This window comes from Calypte anna, chromosome 4A (genome assembly GCF_003957555.1).
Source record: "Calypte anna isolate BGI_N300 chromosome 4A, bCalAnn1_v1.p, whole genome shotgun sequence".
Classification (NCBI taxonomy): Eukaryota; Metazoa; Chordata; class Aves; order Apodiformes; family Trochilidae; genus Calypte; species Calypte anna.
The window spans coordinates 22,093,167-22,118,852 of NC_044248.1; the positions used below are offsets into that span (position 1 = coordinate 22,093,167).

Below are 25,686 nucleotides of genomic sequence, written 5' to 3' on the forward strand. Positions count from 1 at the left end.
TCTAGATATTTAAGCACAGAATCAATCCATATTATATCATACAGCAGAATTCCATTAGCTCATTAAGAGCATCTCCCCTTCTACAGAACGGGGACCATCAGCAGATTATTTCTCCATCACGGCCAGGAAAGATGAGCAACCATAAAAGTCAGAAAACACCCACCCCAGGATATTAGAGTTCCTCCCTCCTTAACACTACTTTCACACTCTTACAATTTGCCTCTTTTGATCTTTTTCTGGAAGGAGATATTTGATCTGAGAATTGTGATCACACTGGTCTCTTGCAAGCCCCTGTCATCAGCATAATACCATATATATCACAAGTGGCCCAAAGTTAAGGAGGTCTAGAAACACTGCTGTGAGAGGAGATGTGATCTTTAGCTACTGTGACTGCTAAAAGTTGTAACTGATATTTTTCACAGTTTAAAATAGTTATGACCTGGCTTGGTCCAAATTATATCCTTTATTGCAGTTGAGATAACTCTGACTGAAGATAAACCTCATATAAAAAAATGTGAGGGAGATCAGCAATATAGTATCAGCAAACTTAATCTTTCACTGAAGCAGAATAGCTGAATGTTGTTTAAAACAAAGATTCTTCCTTTCCTTTCCTTTCCTTTCCTTTCCTTTCCTTTCCTTTCCTTTCCTTTCCTTTCCTTTCCTTTCCTTTCCTTTCCTTTCCTTTCCTTTCCTTTCCTTTCCTTTCCTTTCCTTTCCTTTCCTTTCCTTTCCTTTCCTTTCCTTTCCTTTCCTTTCCTTTCCTTTCCTTTCTTTCCTTTCCTTTCCTTTCCTTTCCTTTCCTTTCCCTTTCCTTTCCTTTCCTTTCCTTTCCTTTCCTTTCCTTTCCTTTCCTTTCCTTTCCTTTCCTTTCCTTTCCTTCCTCTAGGTCACAAAAGTTTTTTTACAATATTTATCACAGAAAACAACCTGATGTTACTGATCAAAATTCAGATAGAATGTGAGGATCTGTAAGTATACATATATATTGTAGCAATGCATGCTAATATTTTTCTAAATTATTATGTACTACATTCAATGGGATTAAAGGGGAATTTTCTAAAACTCTCAGAGTAAATTCAATAAAAATCCGTGACAGTCCAGAAGAATAATACCTTTTGGAACTTAAAGAAAAAAAATTTGCAGATTTCATAGTTTAGTAGTAGCAGCTTAAGCCATTTTACACTCCTGCTTTCCAGGTTAACATAGCAACTGCCTAGTGGCACATACATATTCAGATGGCCATATCTGAAATTGTATTTGTCTTTCAGTAACATGCCCATAGTTGTCATCTTCTCTTTTTGAGACAGAGAACTTAGCTCAGAGATTCAGATTTAAGGTCATAAATAGGTAATTTGTCAAATGTAATTGTAGTGGACTGGTTAATATGTTTCATAACATTTTGTTATGGTTTGGGTTTATTTTTCTTGAACTGAATAGTATACATAGAAGATAGACTACTCATGTGTCTTTCTTTTCTCCTTTCTGCCACAACAGAGATTTGGTCCAGTTCAGAATCTCCAATGCACAAAAGTACAAATTTCATTATGCTGCCAAGTCTTGAGCTCACTCTGGAACTGCATGTTCAGGTGAGGTTAAGTAGATTGAAATAGTTTGTGATCCTCCTGTGAGGTCAATCCCAAATATCCATGCTTTCTGGTATGGCCTTCCTCAAAGCTTTGTAGCTATCAGTTTTATTATATATAAACAGTCATTAATACAAGGCTCAAAGCTTCAGTGCTGTATTTGGCAGCAAGTGATTTAATCACAAGACAATTGATGTATTTTGAATCTGCCTGTAATAAATATTAGGCAGTTTTTACAAGTGCTTGGAAAGGCATTGCTTGATGGTTTGTGAGGTTTCTGGTCTTGGTTTTTAAATCTTCCTTTTATTTCAAACAACCTTGCTAAATCCATTATTGTTTTTCAACTACTGATTTCTGGTCTCTGGAATAGGGAGAGTGGGCAAAAGACCCTTAATCTTAGTAAGGACAGTAAGCAAGCCTTGTGTCAGAATGCTTATAACCATATTACAATGTTCCACACATCAATTAAAACTTCTATGTATCCATCATCCAGAAAAGGCTCTGACTTAGAATAAAAATGTCTCTGCCCTATATGCATTGATTCAAACCTTTTTATGCCCAACAGAATGGTCAGGAATGTTGTATATAGATTAAAAATGCAGGAAAACCCCCACCCCAAAGCAAGCAAACCAAAAACAAAGCCAAACCAAACCAATCAACCAGCCATAAAAAACCACCAAAAAAACCCCAAGAGCTCTGTGCCCAAGATTCAAGTGTTTTCCTAGCTTATGTTGTTATAAATATCAGAAACTATTTTATCTTGGTGTCATTTGTGGATATGAATTATAATTATAATTGTTGAAAAACAGACTAGCAGTAATAAAAATAGAGTGGTAACTGACATAAGAATCTGAAATATGTGTCTAGCACAACTGTGTAATCTCATTGCTGTCAGCATTTATTTCTTCTGACTGCATTGTTTTCAGTACTAGTGCCATTATACAGAAATGTATAATCTATTGTTTCCTTTCATTGATATCTAGTTGTTGTGAGTAAGTTTCCTATAACAACACAATAGTCTGGAATTTCATTGCATATAAGTGAGTTCTAGGTTAGAGATTTAGAGCAGATAAAACAATCTCAATAATTGTCTATCTGTGTGAATTTTACATTTAATTAAAACCTCATCTTTTTTTTTTCAGTTTGAAATTTGTTGACAAACTTAATTGACAAATGATAATTTATATGGTCTGGCAATCTGTTTCACTAGGTCCTTTTTTAAAAAAACAGAATAATGGATAGATCATTCAAGTGATAAATTTTTTCCAGTGTGAATTTCTAGAAATCTCATCAGTCAATGTCATGATATAAAAAAGGAACTAACTCAACTCTTTCATTAAGTGAAATGATGAATAACCTTACAGAAAACTTAAGATTCAGTTCTTATCTAAAAATACAAGCTAGGAAAGCAGACAATTAAAACATAAAACTAAGACCCATCATATTTCTGTTATTAGGTCTTCTAAATACCATGTAACATTTGTCTTGGTTTGCTTATACTGACATAATCATGGAGTTTTTTTATTTGTACTCTGTCACAGCCAATATACCTTTTTTCAGGGGAAGTGTTTTATAAGAATTGGAGACAAACACACACAAGCACTTCGTTTTTTGTTTGTTTAAAATGTGATTGGTCTTTTTAAGTTGCAGCTAATCACATTTCTATTATTGCACAAGGTGGTTGAAAGACAAGCAAAAAAAAAAAAAAAAACAAGACCCCTTCATCATCAGTAGTTCACCATTAAAGTATTCTGAAATGAAGACATCTGTTTTCTTAGACTTTTTAACTGCAAGGGTAGTGCTAGACAAGCTAATTTTCAGTGCATTTAACAGTTTGTTAATGAGGTACAATGGTATTAAAGAAGTTTTCAAATAATGAATATTAATGGAAATAGAGGGTTGTAAATAGAGACAACATATTTGTTAGACCAACAAGTACAACTGGAAAAAAATAGACAGTCTTTGGGATGACACATCATCTTCATATTCTAGTTTTAGCCTATGTAGATATTTACATATATCTGCATATCAAGAGCATTCTACACTTGAATACAAACATTAGTTTTCCAGAAACTGACTAAATGTACTAGATTTTTTCAAGCCATAATGTAGCAATATATTACACTGTGATATTTAAAAGTAGACTTTCTGGTTATGTAGCTGAACTGGAAAACCAGAAAAAATATATTCTGAGTCAGCCTGTAATTTATATTTGTTTTGGAAAAATAATAAGGAATATGAGGTTGAAAAAAAAATTATTTGTTTGGTTTACTTATTTTATTTTATTTGTTAGCTCATTTTCCCTTCATTTTCCCTGTTCAGATTATACTTGGCGTTGTAGTGAGAATTGTGCAGTGTTCTTTGGCTCCCATTACTGCACCTGTTCTGGGTTGATGGGGTACCAGATCCAGTACTAAGGAAGGGGTCCCCTCCCGCAAGGATGGCTCATGTAAGTAGCTGGAATAGCTTTCCCTGCTGCAATATGCCTGGCCCCACAGTGAACAAAAAGGTTTTCGCCTCTGTGATTAACATATTCAATGAGAGGAGATACATGGTAGTTACAAGCAGGGCAGAGGAGAAGAGGGAGGTGAGAGGAATCAACATGTGGCGAGAAAAAGCAGCACCAGAGGAGAGCAGTGCTGGAGCAGAGAGAAACCAAGGCTGGTGAGTAAGGAGAGGGAGAAGGTGCCTGAAGAGATTTTTCCCAACATCCCATGGTGAGATGTCAGGCTGTCCCCTGCACCCATGGAACATTACGGTGGAGCAGACCCTGAAGGACCACGGTGAGGAAGGTTTTGTGGACCTGCCACCCGTGAGGAATCCTGGCGGGGCAACTGCGGACCTGCAGCATGGGGAAGACCACAGAGCAGCTGTTTGCATCTGTAGCTGTGGAAGGGACTGTTCCCCAAGTGGGCTCTGTGGGCTGCCCATGCTGCAGCAGTTTGATCCTGAGGAGCTGTGCCTGGTGGGAGGGATTCACATTGGAGGGGTTCGTGAAGGACTTTCTTCTGTGGGAGGGACCCCACGTTGGGGTAGGGAAGCACAGTGAGGAATTCTCCCTGAAGAGAAAGGAGTGTCAGAGAACAAACTTGTGATGTGCAGACTGTAACCCCACTCCCTGTTCCCCTGTGCCACCAGAGGGAAGCAGGATAGAGATATTGGGAACAACGTACTTTGGGCTCAGGAAGAAGGGAGGGGTGGGGGGAAAGTAATTAAGATCAGATTTGTATTTTCTCTTTGCCCTGTTTTGATTTGATTAATGATAAATTAAATTGATTTTTTCTCAAGCTGAAGTCTGTTTTGCCCGTGACCGTAACTGGTGAGTGGAACCCTCCCAGCCCTTGTCTTGACCCACAGGGTTCCAGGTGGATTTCCTTCTCGCCATCGCGTAACAGAGGAGGGGGACTGAGCGGCCGCCTGGTCCTTTGCCAGGCTCAGACCACGACAGCATCATAGACAATGCTGATCTTTTCATGGAGGGATAAAGAAAGCCAGATGTTTCTATGAATTTCCATAAGGTTCTATAACTTTCTAATACAGTTATTTGCCTTGGCCTAGGTTTACTTACATGACACTTCACTCCTGTGTTGTGTAGGCTGACAGAAAGGATGATACAGGGGTCCTTCTGAGAATGAAAAGACAAATAATTTGTCATGTCTCAACATTCTAAAAGCAGTGGATTTCCTGTCAGTAGCATGAACACCTGTGCAGTTATACACTTCTGACAAAAAATCACTTTTTGTAATAGAAGTGTTACAACAGATCCTCAAAAAGGGAAAATGCTAAGTTATTTTTCACTCTGTGGAGTTTACATAGTGCATAGAACACATATTCTTGATCCAAGGAGATAATAATAATTTGAGACTGTTACTGTGTTATTGAGTTAGCAAATTCCATTCATTTTTCTGTCACAGTCAGTGCAGAACATATTTAGACTTCATGCACAGGGAAATCCTATGCATATGATTTGTTTGGTGTTGGACTGAGTTCAACAGAATCATTTCATTTTATCTCCTGTGTTGTCAATTTTACTGCAGGCATAAACAAATGAATTCTGAGAGATTTAATTAATTTGCTCTGATGTTACAGAATAAGCATGAATGAATCTACTTTTCATTACATATTTCAGTTCACAAGAACATCTAGAAGATGAGATCAACAGATACATGTGAATGCTCTGTATTAAACTGAGAAGTTTAATAGAAGTTTAAAACTTCTCAGTTCCTTGACCAAAGGTGCAATGCCTCAAGACAACTGGTTTGAATTTTTCTAGCTATGTATCATGCACTTAACACCTGGATGAATGAGTTCACATCACTAGAATGTGAATTCATATCTGTCAGGTGTCTGGTGTAGTGGAACAAAGCAATCAGACGCCTCTGATTACCGAGAAGTGGGTGTGAGCCGGTATCAAATCCACCTGTGCCCAATTAGGGCAGGCCCCCTATTGAGCATGTGCAAGACCAGGGGGCCAATAAAAGGGGTACTTCTCGGTAATCAGAGGTGTCTGATTGCTTTGTTCCACTACAGTCTGGACCAATGGATGACAGGACACATTCATCAGATTGGTTTATTTCTTGATGACAGATGTCAGTAAGTGGCCAGCTTAGATGTGTAGCCTGTAAAAATACTCTAAATCTCCTCCTTCTACACAAATGCCTTAGAGTTGAATGTCACCATTCACTAAATCATATCCTTTGAACCTACTTGCCACAGAAAGAAAATACATTCAGAAGCAGCTACTAGAAATGTGAGCTATCAGTAATCTCAAACATATTGAAGGTTAAGAAAGCAAAGAGCCTCAAGTAGATTATAAACACAAATTGGACAGTCATCTCTGTGCAGCCTATAGTGTCATAGGGGCTAAATGAATTGCAGAGAAATTACTCTGTTGGAATACTGTGGTAGTATATAACATTGTCATTATTACCAGGCACCATTGAGACAGATTTGGTTGCTTATGGTGTCTGTAGTTGGGCACCTTGGCCAGCAAAAAGTGACCCCAGGTAGACATAGCTGTAAAGAATGGTGCCTCGTGAGCATAGGTGTAGGCATCTAGAATCTGTTGTTAGGGTTAAGAAAAATAAAAAATGTGGGATTATGACTCTGGTATCTGAAAATGCCACAGAAGAACAAGAATTATCTAAGTTGTGATAGAATATTAGTGCAAGAACAAATAGGACTGTGAATTCATGTGAAAATTAGGAGAATCCTTAAGCATTACAGCAACGAAGTTCTGAAATTTTTCCAATACTAGAAATGCCAAAATTACCTGTCTCCTTTTACGATTCTATTTTATGTATTTATGGAAAGTTTTACATGAAATGTGACGTCATAGGAGGAGATTAACATGATAGAAGAGCAGATTATTCTAGATTTTGTAGTGCTACATAAGTTTATGTTCAGTATGATCATACTTAAAAATGCTATAGTATAGCATTAAAAAAAAAAATAACCTGCCATGTTTTTTTTAAGATTGTGTGATTGAAATCCAAGACAATTTATTTTTTTTAACTATCAGCTCTAAGAAGACATAAGAAGACATAAATCCATCCATCCAATCTAAGAAGACATAAATCATCTATCTAGTACTATTTCAGTTTTGATGCACACAGTTTTTGTCCTATGCTGTTGTTTTTGCACAGCAATAAATAATAACAGTGCATTGCCCTTCATCAAATGCCTTAGAAGGTCTCTACTACAAAACATTTAGAAAGGCCTCACTAATTGATATTCTGCTCTAGCAACTGCCTTCTATACTAAATATGTGCACTTCTTGGTTATCTTGTTCTTTCACTTCTTGAAATGTGCTTGAAGGATCTATCTGTTCTCTAAGGTAACAGCTTGAATTTCTAAACACATGTGGTGTCTATTGGCTTCCTTACAGGTTTATTTAAAAACCTCTTCACCAAAAATAAAATTTGCATGTCACTTCTTTTGTGTAAAGACAGAAAGAAACAAAAAGAAGGTAAGATTATTTTATTTTTAAATTTCTTCTCTGCCATTCAATAACTGCAAAAAAATAAAAATGAAAACAGGGATCAATAACACCTAAAGACCTATTCTGCTTACATTCACAAAGAAAACCTCAGGAACTTTTAGATTTTTAGCATCTTTTCGAATATCATTACACCAGAAATTTGACATCCTGAAATTATTTTTAAAATGAAACTGGCATCTGTAAAGGCAATTTCCTCCAAGACCAATGTCAGATCTGGTTAAGAACTTTTAACATACCTTCAATTTAATTTTAGGGTGTTCATCCTCCCATGTCTTTGATCTATGTGTTTTAAGTGCTTGTTCTGGTAATATGCAAATATGTGAAAAGGAAAGGTTTCTTTTTAAACAATTAAAAGTACGATAGCTTTCCAAGGTGGCTGCCCATTCACATAAAGGCTAAGGAACAAAAAGGAAAGGAATATGTCTTTATGAGTTTATGTGGTCTTTACCACAATAGTGCCCTGAAGAGGCATCCAGTGAATATATTATAATCTATTTTGATTTTGTGTATTGTTCCGCTCCTTGTTTGAGTCTTTTCATTTTCTGCTTTGTGTGTGAAAACATATAAAAGGTCTTGGTGGAGTTGAGGTTTGTAGTTGCATGGATAATATCCATGCTCCTTACTTCTTTTGGAATCTTGAGAAGGTTCTGTGTTAGAGGCATCCCTACAGCCACACAGACAAAATCAGCAGAAAACCCTTGGATATAGGAGGGAAAAGCAGTTTGTTTTTCTTTTTTTTCTTTGTGTTTTTTGCCTTTTAAGCCTCTGTTTTAATTTGTACATAACTTTACCAGACTTACCAACAATATTACCCTGCCTTCTTCATGTACCTACCTCTGGCTGACTTTCTTTTCCCCATTCTAGTAATTCAGCAAAAGATTTAAAGCTATTTCTAAGAACAAGATGAAAGTAAAAAATAGCAGTAAGTTAAGGGAAAAGGACAGGAATGCAAGGATTAAGGAGAGTTAGAGATGAAGATCAACTTAGCTTGTGGGATGCTGCTATGCATGTTGGACTCTAAGGCTTTAAAATGGATACAATATCTGAAATTGGCAAATATTTATAAAAAAAAGCAGTTGTATACTATAGGGAATGTTGTACCTGTTGCATCCTTTTTTAGCTACACCCAATGATTAAGTTAATGACTGAGATCTCTCCTCATGTATTCTGCTTTTCACCTTCCAGTCAATATTTTTCACTGAGATTTCTGTGAAGTGGTGCACGTTCAGGTAGAGATAAGTCACAAAGAGTTGTTACTTATGCATAGCATCCTACACATATGCAAATAGATAACATCTGTACCATACGCACTAGAGGACCAAAAGAAAATGGATTTATAATCACACATTTATAAATATTATGCCCCTACATGGCAAAAACACATTAAGACTGAATGAACCCCTTTTATATTCTTCCATCAAAGGTTTTGAAAACTAAATATTTGCTAAATTGAAACATAAGGCACAAGCCTGGTAAAAATAACCTACAGCTACTATAAGCCAAGTGTTTAGGGAAATGGAAAATCATGGGTACATTTACACAAACTTTCAGTCTAGCCTTTTTACCCCATGAAAGGAGAATAAAATGGACTACTGATTAGTGAGATGTTGGATTTACTGCACTGACTAGACTGAATTGATCAGATCTTTTTCAGATAAGTATCATAAAAAGCATTTCAAACCTAACAGTTTCAGAGAGGGTCTGTGTGCTGGGCATAAGTAACAAGTGAATGGACTGAGAAAACCTGATGCAACAGCATTATGAGAGTGGCATTATGCCCCTGAAGGTGGATTGGCAGAGAGGATGTCATCTTGCTGTCTATGAAAACAAGCCAAAATGTCACAAAAAGAATTTTAAATGTTTGAAGAAGTTGAATTCTTACTACAGTGGCAGACAACAATCATAAAGACAGCTGAAGTATGAGCTGTCTTTTATCCTTAAAATTTCTAATGCCATTAAATTTATATTTGCTTTCTGTAAAAATTATTTTACTTCTATTCTAATTCTTCTGTGGAATGATGTCTCCTGCAGAGTAAATTTAACTACTTTTACATTGAAAAAATATTCATTTAGGTTTTATAAGCCTTTACTTTTTACTCAATGTACAATTTAAAAACTTTTCAAGTCACAGCATAGACTATGTGAGGTGCAATTAAAACATTTCAGACAGCTTCAGACAGCTCACTTGCTCTAGTATTTCTAGTCTGAGAAGCAGCTGAATGCTGGTTTTTATTATTTCCACTACTGTATCATAGGCCTTGCCAGTCTGATGACTCAAACTGCCAGATTGGATTTAGTGGTAGACTGTGTGGGAAGTAAAGTTACTTTACAGGATTTGTGCCTTATTGTCATAGTGATTTCATAAGCTTGAACCCACATAGCACACTCACTATGAATGGGATAGAGAGCACTCTGCATACACACAGAACATAAGCATGCTTATAAATGATGTATAGGTCCTTCAGAATTCTCAAGACAGGGTGAAAACATAGTAAAAGCTGCTGCTTAGGGAACTAAGTTGACTTAAAACATGTTATTTTTTTCTGAAAGCAAAATTTTCTGTTTTGCATGAATTGGAATCACTGAGTTTTATTTTTAAGATAAGTGCAAATCATACTATCAGCCTCTTATTTATTGAATGTTTTAATTTCCTGTCATAAAAGTATAATATTTTTCAGGACAAATTTCATTAGCAGTCAAGCCCTTCAGTTTCTTTTTTTTGAGAACTATTTTTATTTCCCATTAAAGCTTGCATTCAGAAGCACAGATTTTTTTTTTACTGCTTTTAGTCCTATTTTGATCTGTTTGGTAACCTGTTTGGCTTAGATATTAAATGATTTCTCTGAAATGTTAGCTTTGGCTTTTAAGAAAGGGTTTTATTGGTTTTTTTTTCTTTCACAAGAAGAGGCCATGCGGACACACAGTTGTCATCCATAAATGTTGTTTATTTCGATGAATAAATATTTCAGGATAGAGAAGCAAAGTACCTGGCTGAGCCCACTTAGTAAGACAGAGACCTTATACTGACAGCTATGTATGTGGTAAGGAGGGGCACAAATAGGAAGCAGGATTTTCCAAAACAACACTAAGCTACAGCAGGAAACTGGAGCACACAGTTTGATTATCAGTTACACATCAGCCTCTCCTTCTGTGCCTACACTGCATGTTACAGGCCTGGGGGTGTTGCAATGTGGCACACAGACATACACTTACTCCTGTGTTTGCACTTCTAACAGCTCTAATGTTGAAAAAGCTTTTAATGGTCCTATCATAGTTTCGTGGTGTAGTTACCTCTCTCTGACTATTTACTCTCACAGATAAAGTTAGACTCTATCTTGCTCTTCCCAACTTAGCAAATTATTCCTGTTTCCTAAGTGTATGTTTTGCACACCGATGTGTGTTCTCCTCTGTTCTCATCATTGAGGACTAACACTACTTGGTTATGCAGGATAAATCTAGTGTCCCACACAAGCAGGTTTTAAAAGTGGCAGAACAGGAGATAAACCTACACACAGCACATTCTTACTTACACCAGTCTACCAAAGCCCCTTTGCCAATTTACATAAGCCCTCTGAGAGTGACAAAAAGGATGAATCTGGACGAGAGAAATTTGATAGTCAGATAGATAAAGACCAATAATCAAAAGAGTAACAATCTAATTGCCTGATCTTGGAACCAAAAAGCTTATTCCATCCTTACAGCCTCACTATGAAAAATCATTGATGGTCAATGAACTTGAAGCAAAGCTGTGGCAGAGCTTGGTATGGCTTGTATTGACCTCTACTTGTCAATGCCCCAGTCTCATTTTCTCAACATTGTATTTTGTCAGCTTAAAGACCATGCAATTAAGAATTTTCTGTTACTGTACTTGGAGAAGCTGTGAAGTTAATAAAGTGCTGAAATCTTCTAAAGCCTTCAGTTCTCAGTCTTACTATATTCTTATATTTCTTTACTAATGATTCCATATCTTTATAGGACTGAGAAGGTTTTGGCATACAGCTTAATTTTCCCAAAGGGTGCAAATAGCCAACGTGATTCCTTTATTAAGAAATCTAACTTTTTTGCCACATACAGTTGCTATTTTCCTTTATTTCACCTTTCCCTTTAACTCTTCCATTTTGTAACTTTTCAATGTATCGTTACACAGCATACATATATTCATTTTCTAAATTTCTGTGGAGGCTCTTAGGTTCCAATTTTCAGTACAAAGGCTTTGCTAGAGCTGTGGTATTTATCTTAGTTGTGCCACCTCACGTGTTACATATTTGGAATATCACTGACAATAATCAAGAAATTCTTCACTACTTAAAATTGGTATTGGATAGTCTGTGAATGGACAGAGCAATAATTTGTCTTTGTTCTGAAGTTTTTGTTCATGCTTTCTAACCACCACTAGGAGCTGTTAAGCCTAAATTTATCCCTATTGCTGAATTTGTTAAAAAAAACCCAAACAAAAACCAAACCAAAACAAACACAAAAAACCAAACCAAACAAAATCCCCAAATTAAAAAATCTATTTGAGGCAGGGAATGATGGGATAATATGCATTGCTGAATATGTTCACTTTTTCCTTTTTAATAGACATTATACAGATTTGTATTACACTGCTGGGATCCTGCAAACTTCAGAACAAAGCTTTTAGAAGAAAAGACAATTTAAGATGGCAAACATAAATGAAACATGGGAAAAAATGTTCTGAAAGTCTTACAGTAGGGCTGGCACCAAAATTAACTGGAAAGAAACTAACAATGCTACTTTGAAACCTTGGAAAGGCTTTTAGTTATGATAGTAAGATATCTACAGAACAACTTTTCAAGTATATAGAAGGAGAAGGCTTTCAGGAGTTGCAATCAAAATATTAATGTGGCCAAAAATAAACACATCATACATGCCAAGAATTTACTATTAGTCCAGAGAATGTTTTAATGGACTAATAGCCCAAACAGTCCAATAGGCTCATCAATATTACAATTAAAACTATTTTCCTAAGATATTTCCTTCCTGATACCATTGCTTCTTCTCTGATATTGTAGTCATCATATTAATATTCCTCTGGGTCCTAATACTGAAATTTTCTTTCTTTCTCAGAAGAGTAAGGACAAGTTAAGATTTGCTGTTCACATTCTGAGATCCTCAGCAGGAGAGTTCTGATGTTCATCTTGGGAGTTTTTTCTTCCTCAGTCTTGTTCTAACTGTGTTACTTTTTATATTTGCTAAATATATTTCTCCTTCCTTGAAAGCCTCCCTCAGTCCCCAACATCCCAAGGCACCGTTCTTTGCAGCACTGTGGTTCCCATCCCAACTGTTCCCAGAGATGAAGCTGAAACTGACCACTGCACAACTCTTGAAGCAAGATAAAAGCAGCTCAGGCCAAGGTGAGTGAAGACAAGTGCCTGACACCTTCTCCTGGTAATGGCAAAATTCATGTTTACTGGGCTATGGAAGAGACAGCTTGAGCGTCTACAACTTATTTTCCTGTAATTTCAGTAGATGGGACTCCTTGACTCATAAGTGACCTTGGTGTCATAATCCTAAGTATTTAAGTAGTGTGCATGGTAGTGGGCTACCTGTAGCTACAGGTGAAGTATCAGAAGCATTATAAGTGTCAGAATGACAGACAAGGGTCTTGATTAACAACAGGTTGCTTAATGAAATCTAATAATTAACTTAGTAATTAATCTGGCAAAATTTTAATTCTAATTTTATTTTTTTTAAATGTCTCAGATACAAAATAATTTTAATAATGTTAGATAACCACTTTCAAAAAAAAATTGCCTTTAGGACTTTTCTTATTAAAATAACAAAAGTTTTGCCAGAGGAAGGGTTCTTAGGTTTTGGTTTTCTTTTCTTTTCTTTTTTTTAATGTTTGTTTTCATAATTTGCTTTTCCTAGGGTTATCTGGGCTGAAGTCTCAGGAGTGATTACACATTTATGTCATAATTTGGGGAAAGTATAAATATTCAATATGGAAATCTTAAGAAGAAATTAATTCACAGAACTGAGACTCACTACTGAGTCCACTGAAGATTGGATTCCTTAAATCAATTAGTGCTTGGTAACCACTTCCCAAAGCAATGCAAAAGCTACCCAAGTGTTGCATAAAAATTAATTCCTTTTCTTTTTCTTTTTTTTTTTTTTCCTCTCCTCTACCATTTTGATACAAAGCCCTTCTAAAGACAATACAGCAGCTGATGTATCTTAAGATTTGGGGTGTCATTTTATAATCAAGGTCTGCTTCCTCCCTATTGCTCCCTCCTGGACAAAGTTAATGGGAAACAGCCAAAAAGTCAGAGAACTGTCACATGGACACCAGATATATCTGATTCCTGTGGTGAAAGAGCTTTCTATTTAAATTTTACATCAAAAAATAAATGAGAATGGTAGAAAGGAGAAGGTAGGGTCATTCTGAAAACCAACACCAAATAGTCTGATAATCACCTTGTTTCCCAAGACTTCCACTCTAACAGCATTAGATATGGAAAGAGGAAGGAAGGGAGGGAGGGCGGGAGGAAGGAAGGGAGAGAGGAAGGAAGGAAGGAATGAATTAGCATCTTGATTAGCATCCTGCTTTTATTGGGTTTTGCAAACCTATTCAGTTTATGATATATTAATCCTGAAAAATCCCTTAAGTGGCTGTTTATCTATTTCTCATTCACTGCCCTCAGCTTATTCCTGAAGGCATTGTCTAATACAGTAGTTTACATGTCTGCTGAGGTACATGCTGTCCACCTCTCATGGAACAATTTACCCAAATTGTCTCTTTACTGGTACAGCAGCTCAGTTTCAGTCCATTATGTTTGTTTAGCAAATTAGTTCCCGTCTCAGAGAGCTGTTTGTTTTTCCATTTTGAGGGTCAGCTAGCTCCCTTCTGTCATATCTCAGAGGTGGAAAAGACTTTCAGGGATGGTACTAGCTATTTTTGATATGACCAAATCATAGGCAAAAATATGGCTGAAGTGGCAGAAAATGAAACTCACTATCTAGATGCCTTTTTTTTTTGGTTCAGATTATATATATATACACACACTCCACTTATAGATGCTGATGGCTTACCTTCTCTTCATAATTTTTTTGCAATGATCTGGATTGTGTGATAGCCTACGTTATAGCATTTTACTGTAACCAATGTCCTTCATGCACAGTCAAAAATGACAAGGTACTCCTAATGTAATTTTTCCTCCACTTATCAGTTTTTATACTTGTAAGCTAATAATTTGTGCCAATGCCTTTACTATATTTTCCACAGCTTTCTTTCAGTCTGTTAATAGTATTTTACTTAATTTTTAAAAATTCTTCTATTCGTTGTTTTGATAATTTAAGATACACTGTCATCATAATTATTTCTACAGCTTAAAACTGAAAAACATGACTTCCGCCAAAGATACATGTTTTTAAAGCAGAAAAGCAAACACTGTTGCCAGAAGTAATTTCAGCAAATTGTAATGACTGTGAGGCAAAAGATGAGGTTTTTACTTTTGATAATGGCTTTAACGAGCAGAATGCTCAAAGGGGAAATCACAGACAACGTATAACACTTGATTACTTTATGATCATTTAGGCATCTTTGATGTTGTCTGCTATAGAAATAAGATAGGACATAATGACAGAAAAACTATGCAGATGTGTGACTAAACAGGTGAGCGGCAGTTGTCCTTCCCTTCCTGTTTTCTAGAGGGAAAATGTTCCTTAAAGCCTTCTTAGCCTTTTTTCTTTTTTCTTTTTTCTTTTTTTTTTTTTTTTGGGGGGGGGTGGGGGGGGGTGTTTTTTTGTTTGTTTGTTTGTTTTTTGTTTTTCTGTTTTCAAATTCTTCTGTGGTTGTGTTTACTTTTCAGCTTTTGAAATAAGCATAGAAGCATTCCTTTTGTTTGTTTGTTTGTTTATTTGTTTTTTTCCTGTTTCCTCTGGAAACCACTGCCAGTTTATTGTTTTAAAGAAATCTGCTCCTTACACTTTGTTCTCAGTTCTTAGGCCTTCACTGATAAGTGAACTTCAGCAATCTTATGCCCAGACTTTAGGGCAAAGCAGTGACTCAGTTCCTATAAAAGGGACACAAGAGCCAGCTTTTGATACAACTTATGTTTCAAAACAAATCAACTTTTCCTTCTTTTCTCCCTTCTCCTTTCCCCCCTGAATTCTGGGAAAAAAAATCTTCCTGCTCAAATTTCTAGTCATCACTATACTCTGATGTTTCAGAGAAAGAAGGAAAAAACAACTGTAATCAAGAACACATCTGATCAGTTGTGCCTCTAGGAATACTGTTCTTCCTAACCACAGCAGGTGAGTAGTTGTAGCCCCAGGACAATATTCTTTTGTTAAAGTTCAGCAAAGAGTTTATCCTTAGACAATTATCTATACTTACATTAAAGTCCTCTCTGTGTCTTCCTCAGGAAAGTGATTCTTGAATTTCACTGGTTTTAATCTGCCTTCTTTCTTGCTTGTCTCTTGTATTCTTGACTAGTATACAGACATGTGAGTGGTTGTTTAACCAAGAAATTCACATCACTCCGTGACTGTAATATAACTATTATGTACCATAATTCCTAGCCCATTTGCCATCTGTAGATTTTTCCAGGTAGTATTTGACATCACCATCCCAACCAATGGTGAAGAACTTGGTGGGCCAAATAGACAACTGGTCTCTAAAAGATCCTACTTGAATAATTTTATACATTTGGGCATCAATCATTCAGAAATTTGTCAGTGAGCCTGTTTCTAGTCCAGTGAGCTTGTGAATTCCACCTGTGTATGTCTTTTAGTGAAAATGATTGTCAAAAGCTTTGAAGAAATCCCTCTGTCTTTAATTATAACTATCACCATTTTCAGGTAGTCTCTAAAAATACCATTAAGTTTGTTTAAGGAGATCAACTTCCTAACTAATTCCAATGATTAGGACAAATTAGATTCTTTCTTTTTTGAGTCATCAATTTAACAACTCATTAGATATTTACCTTTGAGGTCAGACTAAAGGATTTATAACTTCTTAGCTGTTTCTTCTTACTCTTTTAAAATACTAGAGTTGTGTAAGCAGCCTACAACTTTATTTTTCAATGTTATCAACACTTTTTCTGAGATGCTCACCTTATTCCCTATAGGCTGTAGATTATATTAAACCAACCAACCAACGAAAAAAAACCAAACAGGAAACTGTTGTTTTTCTGGTGGTACCCCTTTTCTAACACGAGCTTGAAAATTCTGCTCTGTGACTGTGTGACTGAAGAGAAATGCAAACTGGAAAGGTGCCTCAGATGGGGACCTGATGTGTCCAACTCCCAGTAGACAGATTTAAAGATGCAAAATCAGCATAGTTTACTGTTCAAAATCATCTGGGATGTAGTATTATGTGACAAACCAGCCAGAAAACAGTTTCATTAGAACACTGCAAAAAAAAAAAAAAAAGTGTTAAACTGAGATATACTGCTGTACACAGTGAAAAATTCTTAACTCCTGGTGTGCTGAAATTCAAGGAAACAAACTGTAGCATAATTTTAATTTTTGTACCTAGTAAAAATGTTATATGTACTTATCTAAAAGTGGCATTAAGTGTTCAGTTCACTTGTCAAAACACAGGTATTTAGTGCATTTGGCACATCCAGCCTACAGCTGGCCATCAGAAGGGTGTGATTATTCCATAACCCTGTGGTCATGTCTACTGGCAGCACATAGCATATCCCTTTGTTACCATTTCATTGTAATTTCACAACACTTGGTCTCTAATTTGATACCACTGCATTTGTAGTTCACCACAGGATTAATGAAAAGAAAGGCACTCTGCTCCTAATCATCATGCCTATGTCTTTCATTTTCATCACTGTGAAAATGATCAGCATTTAATGAGTTAAGATCAATATAAAGTCCACACTGAAATCCTGAAATTTGCATGGGTAATGCCTTAGGCACGGATGAGCTGGCATTGCTTTGGTTCTCCTAATTTCAATTTTTCCTTCGTTCCTTACCATGCTATTCCCTCTAACCCCCACTCCCTTTCCCTTCTCTTTTTTAACTCTTCTCAATTATTTTTGCATAACTCTCCATTCCTTTCTCCTTTGTACGTTAAAACTAATTCAATGTATCTGGACAGAACCAGAGTTGGCAAGTTACATTCTCACATATCAGAAAGCAATGTAAATTATCTCCAAAGATATATGTAAGGTATATCCTCAGTGTAAAACTTATACGTGACCACTCCATTTGGTGAGCCTTGTGATAACTATGTATGTTACACACAGCAAAAACAAGCATAGTCTAAGTCAAGACATGCTGTGCTCCCCAAAACAAGTAGCTTAATGAGAAGAAAGCTCTGAAGAAGTGTTTCACCTTCTGTTGGTAAAAGCCTGTTAATAAAAGGGAGTCACCTTACCTCAGAGGACAGCATGTACTTGTGAAATGGGCAGCATTCACAATATGTCATCTATGTATTTGAAAAGCTTTGCATTTGAGTGTGTGCCAGTAAGTTTTCAGCTTATAGTTGAAAATTGTTGAGCCACTGTGTTTCTTGAGTCTTTTCAACTCTAGTAAAGCACACCTTCCCAAAAGGAATATGTATTTTTTCACAAACATATATAGAATGCTAATTTATTGTTTTTGCAAGAACAAAGATCCAAAACAAATCAACAAAGGATAAAAAAGGTTTTGCTGTGTTTTCTTGACAAAGAATATCCATGTAAATAACTTCTAAAAATACTGGGCTAACAACATCAATGCAGACTTCCTGATTCTGTCAGGTAAACAGGGTGATGACAGAAGCAATGGAAAAATTAACTACTACAAAACAGACAAGTAGAAGAGCTTTGGGATACATGCTGAATGTAAGAAGTAATCTTCCTGTTGGAGGCCAGAGCAGCAGATGAGTCCCTGTTACCTTAACAGCCTTTAGCTATGTTAACCAAGGACCTCAGAGGCAGTTCCAAAAATTCACTAATAAATCACTAACCTAGTAATTCATTCTTACTGAGATTTTTGCTGCTCTAGGATGTAATTTACCTTACACTCTATATTCCAGGAATTAACTCCAGGAGATTGCATTTTATACAAACTTAGTGAATCTACCCTTTAGCTGACTAGTTCAGATACACTGCAATGAATTTTTCTATTGGATTAATTTCTGGTTCTAAGCTCTCTGAAAGTTAGGCATAGAATGGAAGCTGGTCTCTTAGGTTCCTTCCTTTCATCAGAGGAAGGTGTGAGCAATATAGCTTCTTCATAAGTTTTGCCTCTAGAAAAGTATCATGTCTTGTGCCCTGGAAATATCTCTGTCTGTCCTAATTGTTGAGGTTGCCTAAGCTTGGGACAAATTTTAACTTTCAGATTATTAGGTTGAGTAACAGTCCCATTCATTAATCACTGTACTTGTTTGAACTAATTAAAACCAAGAGCCAGTTGCCCAAGACCATGTCCAAATGGCTTTTGTTGCACAACTTCTGGGCAACTTGTGGGTGTAATTGACCACACCCACACCAGAAACGTTTTTTCCTTGTTTAGGCAGAAACTCCTGTGTTCAAGTTGGTGTCCATTGCCTCTGGTGTTGTCACTGGACACCACTGTAGAGAGCCTTCCTCCAACTTCTTTATACCCTCACCCTGGATTTTTGTATACAATGATAAGGTCTCCTCTGAGTCTTCTCTTCTCCAGGTCAAACAGTCCCAGTCTTCTCAGACAGTTCTTGCAGGAGAGGTGCTCCAGTCTCTTAATTATCTTCATAGCTTCCTGCTGGAATCTCTTCAGTATGTCCCTATCTCTCTAGCACTGGGCAGTCCAGAGCTGGACCATTCTCCAAACATAGCCCAAGATCCAGTTAACCTTCATTGCTAAGAGGGCAATTTACTGTCTCATGTTCAACATGGTGTCCACCAGTATCCCCAAGTCCTTTTCTGCAAAACTGATTTCCAGTTAGTCACTCTCCAGCATACACTCCCCAAGTGCAGGACTTTATAATTCTCCTTGTTGAACTTCACAAGGTTCCTGTCAGATTGTTTATCCAGTCAAGGTCTCTCTAGATAGCATCATGACCATTTGGCATATGAGTTTTGTGTCATCAGCAGAGTTGCTAAGGGTAGACTCTGATCTGTCATCTAGATCACTAAGGAAGATGCTGGAGAGGACTGCACCCAGTACTAGGGTACACAACTAGCTATTGGCCTTGAGCTAGACTCCTTACCACTTGTTACAGACCTCATTCAGCCCATATTTCATCACCTTCTCTGCAAGGGGATAAAGAGGACAATTGTGGAAAGCCTTACTGCAGTTCATGTAGCTAATATCCATTGCCCTCCCCTCATTACCTAACAGTCATTTCATTGAAGAAGATTATCAGGTTTGTCAAGAATTACTTCCTCTTCATGAATACATGCTGACTTCTCATAATGACTTTCTTGTCCTTCATGTGCCTGGAAATGGTTTTCAGGATTAGTGCTCCCTTACCTTCCTGGGAATCAAAGTGAGGTTGATCCATCTGTAGTTTTCTGCATCCTTCTCCTTGCCCTTTTCAATGGTGGGAGTGGCCTGTTCTTTCCTCCAGTCATCAGTCACCCCTTCCAATTGCCATGATGGGTTAAAGATAATCAAGAGTGGACTCACATTGACATCTGCCAGCATGATCAGAACTCAGGGGACATACCATCAGGCCCCATGGACTTATGTATGTCCAGTTTGCTTAAAGATTTTCTGACCTGATTGTCTTCCACCGAAGAGGATTGTGTTTCTATACATGATAAAATGCAATCTACAGGCAGATCAGGTGCTTGGCAATGCTATGGGACTTTCCAATTACTTGTATAGTCATATTTTTAAATGAATAATACAAGAACAATTTATATGGCCTGATACATTTTGTTATGTTAAAAATTTTCTTAAGTTGTGTACTGCCCAGTGCTAAAACAATGGATTGGCCCAGAAGGTTCCACTGGTCAAGAAAGGAACTTGCTGAAATATCTTGAAACCAAAATTATGTCAGCTTTTCACTTTGAGGTCTCAGAGTGTGTTTTCTTGATTACATACATCTTTGGCATTTGTGAATTATGACCTCAAATGTTAAACAAGGCATAAGTTCTCTTCTTATGCCTAGATATAAACCCAGGAAATGAGAAATACTAAATGCAATCTTATAATCACATCATTTGCAATATTTGGTGGGCTGGGCATTTCAAAATGGAGAATTTTTTGAAGGAGAGAAAAAGAAAAGAAACACTGCATTCAGTGGATTATTAGAAAAATTTACTAAAATTATCCCTGCAGTATAAGTAGTATGAAAGAATACAAATAATTTACAAGAATTTTAGGAATTACCATTTTAACTTGACACTTTGTGGATATGTAAAACCATATGTGGATATCTTTAGTCAAATATCCATGTTTCTACTTGGATAAAATTAGCTATCTATTTACTGGCATTTATGGAAATATGAATGCTTCCTTAGCTTTGGCTTGACAGTTTTAGAAGGAAATTACTTAGTTTACTTTACCTATGAATGTGTATTTTTCCTTTCTTCCTGGCAGTAGCCTTGCCCAGTCTGCAAGTACACTGCTGCAGAGTCTGTATGCAGAGGGAGATCACTCACAAGGCTTGTACGATGACAGTAATTCAAAGGAGAAAAGAATGCTTCCCTCTAATCTGGGAGAATGAAAGACATCAAAGTGTTTATAATAAATCTAGAGATTAGCCAAGAAGTTTTGCTTGCTTGTCCGTGGGAATTCCCTTTGTAATTTGCAGTTGGATATTGGAAAGAGGTAGAGACTGACAGCCTCTGTAGCAGAGACAGAAGCACTTGGATGCACTTTGCAGCTTTTCCAGATACTGAGAATTAGAACACGCATCTGACCTTTCTATCTCAAGTGTCATAAATAGCCTTAAGACTATGTTTTTGCATGGTGAGAAAATCCAGGAATTTGTCACATACAATGGTTGGCAGTTTTCTGGGAGACAATTCATGTCATTTATACACAAATATTACTTTACCCTCTAGCTATGCTAGACCAAAGACAACTGGCCAGCACAGAAAGCATCTATTGCTAGCTTTATCGAACCATAAAAAGCTATAATAAATAATAGTGGAGTAATTTTAATCTAAAGATATCTGATAATAAAGACATAGGCAAAGAGGCTGGTTCTTGTTACAGGAAATATGTCGCATCCTAAGTGGTGAATATTTACCAAAAAGAGATTAATGGATTATCAAAAAAGACATGTACACATCCATTAAAAAAAATTAATACTTCAAGGGCAGTACATAAGCTGCTTTCCTGAAGTTAAAATAGACTGGTGAAAGAGGTTGACCAGTATCTATTTTTGTGTAGAACAAAGGTATGGTTTCAAGCCAAGCAGGTGCTTCTAGGACAAACTGAGAGAGTTTCTGCTTATTCCAAGGTCAAGATATGACTCAGTAAACCATTTCTTGAACCGTTGAGCTGGGGCTCTTGTTCTCTTCTGAGGAGGAGTTGGATGTCTGCCTGATAAAGAGCTATTATGAAGCCATCAAGATATCAATAATACATCTGAAAGTTTCAGCTCCAAATTTAGCCCCACAAATATCCAGAGATGAATTCAGCATGACTTAGAAGAATTATCTTCATATTTTTTGTATTTATATTTTCTCTAATGTGAGTAATTGGTAATGTATTTAGAGCTGGAGCCTCGAACCTGGCTGACTTCAATCCTTCCCTCCTGAAGCAGTATTGGCCCTAAGTCAGATACACAGATTTGCAATAAGATTCAGACAGCATCTGACACTTAAGACAGGAATCTCCAAAAAAGAAGTTGAGTGAGGAATTGTATAAATTAGCATAGAGACAAAAAGGGAAAGAATCAGATTAGGTTACTAAATCAAGGCAGCATGAATAATTCCTGATTTTCTCCTGCCATTGACTTGCGCAATCTTCAGTACTTGTACATATCTCAGCCTCCTTCTGTTTCTCCCTGTGTGTCTGTATATACACAAATACACATGTATATGAACAAGCACACACATATTTTTGCTTATGTATTTTGTAAAGTTCAATAAGGATAGTGTTTCTTTGGCTGATTTTGTTCTGTTTCCTAGTGTAGCCTTCCGTATTCTCTAACCAACAGAAAATTAACAATAATTACCTCTTTGGCTTGGAAGCTAATTTTTTTTTTTTTTTTTGGTCATTGTTCCTGTCATTTCTTTGTAACATCATCAGTCTTCAAGAAATTTCTGAAGGTTTTGGAATAGATCAATTCTCTGACTTGAAGTCTTTCATATTATAAATAGGATTCTCTGCCAGTGAGCTGCTTCCATTTAACACCAATCTTTTGGGTGTTACTGTGATTCCAGATTAATGCCAGTCCTAGTGTCGCTGTAATGATGAGCAGAAAGCAGATTGGAGTTTATGAAACACTGCCCTCTTGTGCCTCAGTAATAGGAAGAGATTGGAAGGAAGAGACTGGAATGTGCAATTTGGACTTTTTTTTTTTTTTTGTAGCTACAAGTAAATGATATGATATGAACACATATTCATCTCGTATTTTGCTGTACTAGAACAGATTGCTTCTTCTTCCTTTGACCTTCTCAATTTCAGTTTTTTGTAGACAAAAAAGCAAGGGATGTTTGCTGACAATTTTTGCTACTAGTGCGTGGGTAAGAGAAGAAAAATAAACCTTCTGACAAGAAATGGCAAGATGAAAGATTTTGTAGCTGTGAGAAGTGCATGAAACTAGAAATAAAATTAAAACATACAAATATAATAAAATAAAGAGAAGAGGAAGGGGAAAAGAACTTCATGATTTCTCAAAAAAAAAATCACTTGATATTTCATAAAGTAGTCAGAATTGTCCCATTAGTGTATTATAGTTCATAAAATTACATCTGTCTAGTAAAAAAATCAAGAAATAATTAAATTAAGAAGAAAATAAAGACTAACACTTTAAGATATATCTCTGACCATAGCAAGAAGGCATCCAGAAAACTGAAAAAGAGAAAGACACCTTTGCTTCATACCTTGGAGAAAGAGAGGACTTCTCTCATCTTTCTGTGGATCTGTCCTTTCCAAATGTGCTTCCAACATTCCTTCAGTTCAGATCTTCCCAAGATCTACAGCTGAAGTGAGAGCAAAGATGCACTCACTGTTCTTCTAGACCAAAAACTTTCAACAAGGCCTTTTGAGGTCATCTTTGAGCTGGGTTAGGCGTGTATTTAACATACTCCAGGATGTCTATACAAGTCTTTTATAATCATTCTACTTCTGGTAAAACCACTTGTAAACTATATGAGGACAGTAACCATAAATGCTGATGCATCAGTATTGTTAACTCTTGGGAAAAACCTTCGATCAAACAAACTTCTGAAATCAAAACTCCTAAGGCTGCTGCAGTCTTCAAGGTGACTCATAACAGCCAGACTTGAGGACAAGAAAGAATATGAAACAGAAAGGGAATCAATACCACATTTCTGGTCATGGAAAGCTGATATGACCACTTTGTAGCCATAGCTGTTTTTCAGAGGCTGGTTTGACATATATGGACAGTGAAATTAAAAAGTGAAGAAAAAATTGTCAGCAATTGCAAGACATTGGAAATCCAGCAGTGTGAGAAGTGCAGTGTTTTTTTGTTGCATTTCTGAACTTCTGTCTCTGTTCTGAAAAAAAATTAAAATTTTAAACCTCTCCAGAAGCAATTTGTCTAAAACTCATCCCATATTTTATGTAATCTCTGAACTCTGACATGAGCTTTCTGTATAACAGAGTGCACAATTCCCTTCCTTGAGTTATGTTTGACCAGTACTACAAACACAGATAGTGCTTTGCACATCTGAAATTCTACCTGTTCAAATCTCTAAAGAGACAGAGGGGAAGACTGGACTGGAGCATGTGTCCAACCTTTATCACTGTTAAAAAAAGGAAGGGAAAAGCTAATATTTTTCTGCTAGTATTTTCTCTAAGTCAAGGGAAGAGGTGCAGTCTTAGTACAAAATATATCACAAGATGACGGCAACCCTAAGTGTCAGACAGAGGAATTTCCTGGGAGTAAAAATCCAACAAAACGTCATGAGTATTTGAAGCTGTCAAAAACTTCTTTAAATGTAATCTGTAAAATTACCATGAGCCAGTAAATTGAAGTCATTTACTTAAAAATATTAACACTTAATGCCGATTATCAAAAATTTACATCAATGAATGATCATATATCTTAGGGACTTTTGATTATTGAAACTCAAAATTTCCCCTAACAACTATGCACAAAGAAGTCCCAAGACTACATCAGATTGTAGAAACTTTATAAAATATCTTCAGATTTATCAAGGTAAAAGCCTCACAACATTTCTAATCCAAGGTTCACAGTACAAAGGCACAAATAATATTTTTTAACAAATAGAAATATAGTTCTGGTGGAGCAAGTCAGGCTCTGATGATCTGATGAACTGATGATCTGGATGTGGATGTGTCTATTTACAGAGTAACCAATTCTTCACCTTGCAGCCCACAGTCCTACTTTGCTGATGAGCATGTTGGAAGGAAGCTAAGGCTTTCTCTCCTCCTGTTTGCTTAGAAACACAAGTTAGTAAAGTTCAGATGGAGAAGAGACATGATGACAAGTGCTGTGAATGCAACCAATTATCTGCACCTTCTTCCCAGAAGCTAAGAAAATCCTTGGCATAGTTATAATTAGGCTGAACTGAACAGCAATGCTCATACTTAACAACAAATTTGTACTGGTCTGTGCAAATAGGTGCCAAGGAAGAAGGAAAAGAACCAAAAAGTCTGTGCTTCCATCAGATCTCTTAGTTGAACTACGTGGAAGTTAACAGAACTGTGGATGGAATCTTCCAAAAGAAAGAGATACATAGGTCACAATACTGAAAGCTGTACTTTCTCCAAAAGCATTTAGGCTATTTAGGAAAATGTTCATGGCATGGAATTACAGTAGAGGGCGATGTGAACTTCAGTCACTACCAGGAATGACTGAAAGGAATGGAGACTTCCCACCCACAGCAGCAAACTACAGGGCCCCTGCTCTTGTCACAGATTCTGACTCAGGGATCTGTCCCTATCACAGACAATGCTGTGTCAGGACACTCAGGTAGTCAGTCTTCCATCATAATGGTGCCCCTCTGCCCTTAAAGTTAAACACTTGGCATGGCATATATGTGGCAT

At 36.7% G+C, this 25,686-nt stretch overlaps 1 pseudogene; it reads left to right on the forward strand.

Annotated features, from left to right (window-relative positions):
- The first annotated feature begins 4,305 nt into the window (after positions 1-4,305).
- LOC103526819 overlaps positions 4,306-25,686 on the forward strand; it is a 172,915-nt pseudogene continuing 151,534 nt past the window's right edge.